Below are 9,779 nucleotides of genomic sequence, written 5' to 3'. Positions count from 1 at the left end.
AAACAATCATTCGAAATGTTAAAAGTAAGGAAACAGACTTGATAAAGATTTTGCACGGACGGAGCTCGACAGCCGCCATTATGAAATCTGGCCACCAGGGGGCATCCAAATCATACATTTAGAACTATTAGTACATTACTTAGGAAAAGTATTCATACTCCTTTGACGTTTTTACATCAGGTGACATAAAAACATAATTGTAAAGTGGAATGAAAATGTTAAAAGATGATCAAAATTTCAAGCATGGGTAAACCAGAACTTTATGGTGTAAATTTGTCTTCAGTCCCCTCTACTTGATGCTCCTCTGTACAATCCAGTGCAATCAATAATCATCAGAACTCACCTATTGTAAAAAAAAAAAAAAAAAAAAAGAGTCGACTGGAATTTACTCTCTGTAAAAATACGCCACTAGTGACCACTAGTGAACAAAAGCACCATGAAGAAGTTGTGCACAAATCTGGGCTTCAAAAATGGTAACATTTGGTCATTATGATGAACAAAATCTCTGCCAGTGTGTCAAGTTTAGTCCTCAGCTGGGAGGAATGGTGCAGTTGCCAAATAATTAGAAAATAACAATCAAATAGAACCATGTCCATCCTGTCCATTGCAGATTTCCTCAAACGCCTGTCATCGAGCTATTTTAAGCAAAGAGCTTTAATATGACTCACCACATTAGCAAGCTTTGTTGCTATCATTAGCGGTGACTGCAGTCAACCTGGCTGCTTTGGATTTACGAGCTAAGCTAAACTTGAGCTACTTCACTCTACATTTATAAAAAGTGCCTTTTTTAAACATAAATTTAAGCATTCATATGTCCGACAAGTCTCACAAGGGAAATCAGCATAAATGTAGGGAATACAAATTAGATTTAAAAAAAGAAACACCTTAACCGACTAATTAATTGATCAAAATTCATCTGTTTTTCTGAGTCCCTGAGGTAAAATTAGCTCCATCTGCTGCGTGTAACTTAATACTGAAAAGTGTTCATGTTAGCTCCACCCACCCACCCCTACTCCCCCATCATAATGGCACCCCCCTCCCCCCAAGTGGGTGCACACACCGGTATGTAAATCACTACATTAGCCATACATTAGTTCCCTCATCCAACAGTAAAGTTTTCATCTATACACTCTTCCTTAAAGTTCTGTTAAATGTTAATTTATTTATGTCTGCACTACTAACGTTTTTTTTATTACTACAATTTCTGAGACATGTAATTATATATTCCTGAGGTGGGTTTAGTTTCATGGCAGATGATTTATGGTTCAAACACAAGAAAACTGTAAGAATTAAAAATCTTCGACTGGATCTGCACCTAAATTTGGCATGTTATCATTTGGTACTCATTTTCCAAGCCTTGTTCATGCAGTTTTTTTTTTTAATTCCACAAACCAAAAAACTAACTAACCACGAAAAGGCAATCCAAAGACGCCCTGTCACAATCCCCCAAAAGGCCTGCTGACAAAAACAACACACAACAATGCTTATCTCCCCTCATCTGCAAAAGTTGCAATTTCTCCTGTTGCTCCATCTTGGGCTTTTTGCATGTGGTGGCTGAGTGAAAGCCAGCACGGTGCCTAGAATAGCTGAGGGTGGGGAGGGACAGCAGACTTGCATTTGCTCTGCTGAGTGCGACGCTGTGGAGTGTCTTTCAACCCTTCGTTGGCCTGTGGAGTGGAGACTGCTTCCTCATATGCATGCCGGTGGTCAGCGCCATGCCTACACACCCTCAACTATTTCTGTCTTCTTTCATTTTCTCTCACTCCCGTTGTTTTACACACACACACACGCACACACACACACCCCTACGAGGATGATAAAGTACTCATTTAAATGAGGTACATGGGTAGAAGAAACATTTTATTCTGTTCATTCCTGTATAGCAGTCTTATATCAGGTAAAATATGAGTAAAGCTATAGGTATTTTCGGAGAAAATTTAAATGCAAGCAAGGCATCAGTCATCAAAGAGAAATGGACTTTTAAGGATAACACTGACATTCCTGTGGTTTTACTGTTGCTTATCACAAGATTATGGGGAGCTGATTAAGACTAAAGCCATAATGACTGTTTGGTTGAACAAAAATATGAAGCATTCCTAAAGTTTAACATCTGAATCTGTCAGCAAAATGGATCAGCAGGAAACATGAATTCTTAACAATTTAATAGGGGCATAGGAATTCCTTAGCAATATTAACTGAAATTTCTAAGAGCAGGGGTAGTACAACCCTTCTTTCTTGAAGTTTTTCTGTGATGAATAAATTTGCAATGTTCACCAAAAAAGGCCAGCAGAAAAAAATGTAACTTGTGTACCAAGACACTGTACAAGCACACAAAAAACAGTGGTAAAGAATGTATCAATATAAACCTAAAGCTTATCTCAGACTCACATGCCTTCCCTCCCTTCACCTCCCTCTTTCTCTTTCACAGCCACTGGACACATAAACTGTGCATAGCTACAAGGTCCACTTCCCATCATGATCTAAAAATGTGGCTCTCCTTTGAAATTCAAAAAAAAAAAAAAAAAAAGTATTGATTCATCATACTCCCTGGGGCCTTGCTGTTCCTTGAAATTTGATCCAGTAACAGTAGCTGAAGGCTCTGATTGAAAGACAGTGGTGGCTCCAAAAAAAGAAAGATAAGCCTCCGGATGTGTCTGCCCAGTATTTAACCCTTGGTATAGGACAACAGATGGAATCCACCCCCAACTTCTTTACCCATCACACACACGCACAGGCGCACGCACACACACACATGTTTTGTTTGTTTGTTTTTTATCATTGTGGGGACATCCCTCAAAAAAGAGGACTAAACTTGTGGGTTCCCAAGTGCAAGAGGTCCCCACCAAGACAGTGAAACCCAGGATTTGATCACCGTGTAGCAAAAATCAAGCGCATGCATGCACTTGCATACAAACACAGCCACACATGCATGCTTCATATGAGAGAGGAGTAGATGTTTTTGATCTACCATGTGAGGGATTTAGAATATTCAGAGCAGTGAGAATTTTGTTTTTGTAGTCACCTCCTCACTGAGTATATTTTTAGTATTGTATATAATTGCTCGATACTGAGCAATGAATACACTCTCTGAGTCACCAAAACATCAGCATGTTGTGAACCTAATGCTCTGGATGGAACATGAGCATTAATACAGTCTTAATGTACCTTACTAAATTGTGTTTACTTCACACATTGAGATGATTGACATAAAGATTTCCTAGAGAAAATACTTACAGTGATGAATATTAGAGAAAAGTAAAGGTTTTGGTAAAGAAAGCACTGACCTGCCAATGTGGAGGAATCAGTTTGACTTGTCTATGCCGTTCATATGCTGTGCAAAAACACTTGCATATATTGCTTAAGCCATTCAAACGTAATTAAAAATAGATCAAAAGTATTGGTGAGGTTATTTGAATGTATTGATGAAGTTGTTTGAACATTTTGCAGTTGTTCGAACGTATTGAAAGTTATTTGTACATATTAATGTAGTAGGTTAAACATATTGGTCAAATGTAGGCCAAATGCTAAAATTATAGCGATTTTCCCAAAATGTCACGGGGTATTGTACAGAAGTGTGGAACTTCTGTACAATTTCTGTGTAATTTCTTCCAAATCAACTTGTGCAGTTAAGTATTTGCCAAGATTAACACAAGGAACAGCGTCTGGATCCTAAAAAAGTGCTTAACAAATTGAGCTCTTAAACATAATCTCACCATATGTTACATGGTTTCGACTGGAAATTAAATTGCATGATTCCATTTAAAGCACACGAAAAGCAGCCAACTTAGACGGACCCTAATTCACATAGCTGGAAAATGCCCCAGGACTCGGCAAGGATTTATATAAAATCATTATCCATCCATGCATCCGTCCGCCCGTCCGTCTGTCCGTCCGTCCGTCCGTCCATCCGTTTTCTCGAGCCACTTATCCTAACAAGAGTTGCAGGGTTGCTGGTGCCTATCCTAGGTGACTTTGGGCGGTAGGCGGAGTACACCCTGAACTGGTTGCCAACCAATTGCGTGGTACACAGACACAAGCAACTATTTGGGCACCCAATCACACCTAAGAAAAATTTAGTATGTCCAATAAACCTGCCATGCATGTTTTAGGTGTGTGGGAGGAAGCCAGAGTGCCCGGAGGTAACCAATGCGGGCTCGGGAGAACATGCAAACTCCACACAGAAAGGCTGGAGCAAGGTGGATTTGAACTTGGGTGCCTGAACAGCAAGGCGGATGTATTAACCACTGCCCTACCGAGCATTCCAATTATTATTATCATGTATAAGTCATAATGTATAATTAAAATCAAATATATAGTGTATGTTATTTCCATGGTTAGGTCATTCTAGAATCTCTAGCGTTCTGAATACACTCTCTGAGTCACCAAAAAATCAGCATGTTGTGTACCTGATGCTCTGGATTGAACATGAGCTACTACTCAGTCAACAAAATAGGAATGATAGTAAATCACTTTTTATACAGCACTTTACGATGGATACATTATTCATACACTCACACATTCAAACGCCGGTGGTGGTGAACTACATTATGAACCCACAGCTACCCTGACAGGGATGTTGCTGGCATATTGCACCTACGGTCCCTCCAACCAACCACTGCAGGCAAGGTAAGTCAAGTGTCTTGCCCAAGGACACAACAACATTTGACTCAGACAATCCAGGATTCGAACATCCAACCCTTCAGTTACTGGACCTGCTGAGCCTCACACAAGGAAGACATTACAATCAAGCTTATATACACATATATAAGCAAAACATATACATATATATATAAAAATACACACATATAGATGTGTGTATTACTTTTTTTTGTTTTATGAGTTGCAAAGCCTTGAAATGTCTCAAAGGCCGTGAGCAAATGATCTAACCTTCTAAGGATAGTCCAGGGTTTTGTTGTAACAAATGCCTGAACACAACTCATGAAAGGAATGGATTTCTTCTTTGCAATTGAGACAAATTATTCTGGATAAATAATTAATTTGGGGTCACATTAGAGCTTAGTCCAATTTCATTTGTTTTTTGCCCCACACCTACATCAAGTAGAAAAACAGGAAGTGATCATTTGGAAAGATTATGGGTAAACTGACTGTAATATGTTCTGGGTCATGTTCATTTCAAATGCAAATTTGCATGTAATTGCTGTGTAATATAAACCAGGTTGGTTCTCACGACTTTATTCCTAGCATCCAAGGATTAATGTTCTCCATATCTTGAAAAACGTAGAAGGTCTTGTGGTTATTGCAACTGTGTGATAATTATATCCAAATTATTGAGATTCCATCTCTACAAAATGAACATTACATAACATCTGTTGTGTACATTCTCCAAATTCCTTCATGGTAGATTAATGTATGTTCAACAAGTGTGAGACACCTCAGTAAAGAAAAACAGACATTACCATTGGGCAATGACTCCAGTGAGTTTAAATCTGCTAGACTCATCACATTGGCAACTTTAAATGAAGAGGGAAAACTAAGGCTTTAATTTTTCCAATGAAGCGTTCAAATTAAATGACACATTAAAATGACACATATAATAGAAATGCAAAAACAATGTTGAAAAGCTGAAGATGAGGTGAAAAACTCAGGTTGCCTCCATCCAGGTGGTCAGGGCGAGACTTGATGGCTTTCAAGTGCGGTCAGCCCACTGTGATTTAGGCAAGCTCGGCGGTCTGCTAATTCTTATGGACATAATAGCACTTTGGTTGTGGACGGAGCAGGATGTAGGCTGTTGAAAATGGCCCCAACCACACGTTGATTGCTACACAGATGCGTGAGACACATGGAGCAAAATTCTAGTGGGAAAACTACCAAGTATTGCTCTCTCGTTCTGAGGAAGCACGGCAGACATTGACAGCCTCGATGTAGTTGGACAACTTAATTATAGACAAGAGAGCCCCCCCACCCCCCACCCAGCAGGATTTGGAAAGAGAGCACTCTTACATTATCATCAGACTGACGTGTCATGCATTCCAACGGTTAATTTGTGTTATTAAGTTTGTGCAGTTGTATAATGCTCAACAACCAACTCATGGAGTAGTTTATGGTAAGGCTGTGTAGATTTATCCAAGTCACAACATAATCACTACTAAAGTTGATATTGATATCATATTGATGCCAAAGAGTTAATATCATTCCTTTACATTTACTGTGTTTATTTATGTATTTATTTTGGTCCCTCACAATCCATTTGTAGTGCATGTGCATGGGACACATTTGCCGGCCTGCCATCCTATAGCTACAATTATTTGCATTTTACGTATTGTTTAAGGCTGTTATTTAGCACACTTTATTGATTCTTAACATGTGCTTGATTCAAGTTTCAGGTTAACCAGAGTCTTTGTTAAGTTCTGGTGGTGTTTTGTTGCGTTATGCTTGTTGGGATTTACTGTTCTTTTCTCTTCTGGGTTTTTGTGTACTTTTGTTCATGTATTTTAATTTACCCCTTGTGTCTGTCCTCGTCAGTTTGCTTGTGTCGACCTGTCTGCATTAACATGCTTCCCTTGTGCTGGCCAATCAGCTCCCTCATCCAAGTGTTTAAGGTCCAGGTGTTTCAGGTTGTCTCATTCTGTGTGGGTGTATTTAGTTTCCTTTCAATTCTTGTTGGGTCATTGTCTGTGTCTAACTGTCGAAGTATTGCTACCTCGTCCTCCTTGTGATCCCGTAATTTTCGGTGTTTATAGCCTTTTTGGTACAAAAGTTTCTTCTGGATTTTGGTTAGTCACTTTTTGAAGTGACTGACCTAAATTAAAAAGTTATTCCTGATCACACCCTGCGTGTTTGCCTCCCTTGTCTCTTCGTCCACGCCCTCATCCCACAATGCCAGAACGTAATAGTCCTGCTTTGATTTCAATCTTCATGCCTGCCTCCTCATATTCCTTTATTTGTTTGTTTGATAAAAATCATACTAATTGCTGAACTTTAATCGTATTATTGCATGATTAATAACGTAACACAAAAGTAACATTTCAAAAACAAAAACGCTATTATTATTAGGGCAAATTATTTAGTACATTATAATGTTCTATGAACATAAAAGTAATTGGTATCAGCGTTACTGACATCAGTATTTACTTGATATCAATTGTTGCAGAAATACCAGTTATCGCACAGCAACTTCGTGGGGAAGAGTTAATATAATTGATTAAAACAGAACTCCTACTTATCGTAATTACTTATCAAATGTTTTCAGTCGTCTTTGAACAGGCTTCAGGAAAAAAAAACACCCTCAGGGTGTTCTAACACTTAGTAATATGCACCTTGATGAGCCAGACTATCTAGCGAAAGTCCTGATGAGAGATTAATTGAGGTTGCAAATGCCAGTACAAAATGCGTCAACAAGTGACTGTACAAGTGACTGTACTATCTTGAGGCGCTACCTTCCTTGCTCTAATTTATTGTTGTTTGACGTAGAGACTGACAAAATGACAATGATTTGCAATTAGTGGAAAAACTAATTAATTAATTGGGTCACTTGGCATAGAAATTAAGATTGGTGGAAAACCTTAGAGCTTCCGTGAAAGTAACCATGAATAAAAGAAGCAGTTTTATCTTGATAAGTTTGTTAAACTTGTCAAGTGTGTAATATAGATGAATGTCTCTTTTTACAATCTACCCCAACTAAAAAGGTATGGAAGGTGATTATGCTGAGCAAGTTTGGCTGGAAAATAATTAGCTTTAATTAAAATGTTCTTGCCATCAAACTCCACCTTTTCACCTTTGGGAAGGTTCCATAGCTGAAATAGACACCCAAGTAGAGGCGCTAAATTTGGTGCATGTGGTCTACAGCAATGACTCTCATGAACCTGCAGACTTGCACATGCATGCACAGTTGCACACATACACACTCACATATGTACATTTTAGGAGACAGCCACAGGGCAAGACAGTGCATAGACTTCCCACAAGGCCATTTGTCCATGCAGCAACTCAACCACTAAAGCGCTGTACATTGCCCTCAGCATCAACATCCTTTGAAATATTGCAAGGCTCTATGTTTTACAACAACATACTGTAGATAAAGACAAATACTATGGCTCCATAATCTAAGAAAGAATACAGGGAACTGTGTGTGTGTGTTTTTGTTTTTAATTGTTACATTTCCAAATAGCAGTCACCTAAATATTCTAATTCATGAGATGATATCACGCATTGTCCACACTTGGCCCAGAAAATTGCTACATCAGTAGTGGACGCCACCAAGATTGTATAATATATACAGTATATCTCTAATCTGTCAGTATTTCATGTGCGAAATAACTCTGCACATCTCCAAATATCTGAGACTGAAAGCCAACAACAGTATTTTTTACACTCCCAGTGTGAAAAAACACTTCACTCACATTGCTTTCATCAGATAGGAAGTGAAACTGATGAAGTTTGCACTATAAAGAGTGTGAACAAATATGGTAGCAACTGAAGGAGGAAGGGTGTAGGCAGCTGATGTGTCAACTGATTCAGGCGTCAATATGATTAAAATTATATCTGTAAACGTGTCAGCATCATCAAGCCCATATTTCTGTAACTTTTAAGGTCAGCTCAGTTACCGAAAGGAAGAAAAAATAAAAAGTCAAGTCTTATAAGTGTTTCTGTAGACCCATTAGACTTGAGCTAACTTGAATAGCTATGACTTCAGTGGAACAATTTGGACATAGAGCCTAGTAGAGAGCATCATTGTTGAATTTTCCTGAACTAGAGGGGAATATGAGTCAAACGCATGTGAATAGCTAATTCAAATTATTTATTTATTTATTTATTTATTTATTTATTTATTCATTCTATAAGTGAGTAGAGGAGAGTCTGAAAATGGCTGTTACTGAATGAGTTTATTGACCTGAAGAGGCCAATTCTTATGTTTTTTTTTCAAACTACAAATCGGTCCACACACACTACCACAGAGAGACAGAGCAAGAAGGAGGCCTTCTTACTGTCAGTGATTCATTTTTCTGGCAAAAGTATGAATAACATTTATGCAACGGCAACATTCTTTTATTCTCCATACTGCAACTGTAGAAAGAAATGTTACAGAATGGTTCCAGACCCTTAGAGAGAAATCATTTCTAAAGATATGATTTAAATTCAAAATGTGAACTTTTGAAATGTCTATCCTAAGGGAAAAAAAGACACGTGCAAAAAGAGAGTGTTATGAGTTTTGATATTACTGTTTAATGGTTTGAATGAAAGGACAGTGTTGAGTGTTCCACCTACAGATCATGTGCTAGCCATGGGTACTATGATGACATCATTGGGGGAAGGCGTAACAACTTCACACTGAAGGGCTTCATTCACAACTGTTTTCTGTCAATAAGTCCAGCATACATTTTTCGTCATTCAAAATAGACTTGGTGAAACTTCATGTAGAAGAGACATTAAGGAGGAAAAGAATGAGCAATTCAGTTGCTAAAGAGTTGAGCGAGTGTGTTTGCAAAAGGATGAACTGCATCATGTATTAGACAGTGAAGCAACGTTGTTCGGGTAGCAGTAGGGCTTGTGAATGCATGTACTCAATCATTTCTTGATTGCCTGCATCACTGGCCATTAGGAGGTGGGAATGCAAAAATATCTCGTGATTCAATTCAGATTTTTGGTCTTTGACTCAGAATCAACTTTTGATTGGACATTTTATTTTTCTAAATGATTTGACTGGAAATGTTTGTTACTTAAATCTGCATTGCGTTTGAATAAGCCACTTTAGTGGCTGAGGCTAACGCTGGAGACTTATGCCATATTGTACAACGACAGCATAATTGTCTAGCAGTTTC

This window comes from Hippichthys cyanospilos, chromosome 8 (genome assembly GCF_059441005.1).
Source record: "Hippichthys cyanospilos isolate Australia breed blue-spotted pipefish chromosome 8, RoL_Hcya_1.0, whole genome shotgun sequence".
Classification (NCBI taxonomy): domain Eukaryota; kingdom Metazoa; phylum Chordata; class Actinopteri; order Syngnathiformes; family Syngnathidae; genus Hippichthys; species Hippichthys cyanospilos.
This window is presented reverse-complemented; position numbering follows the sequence as displayed.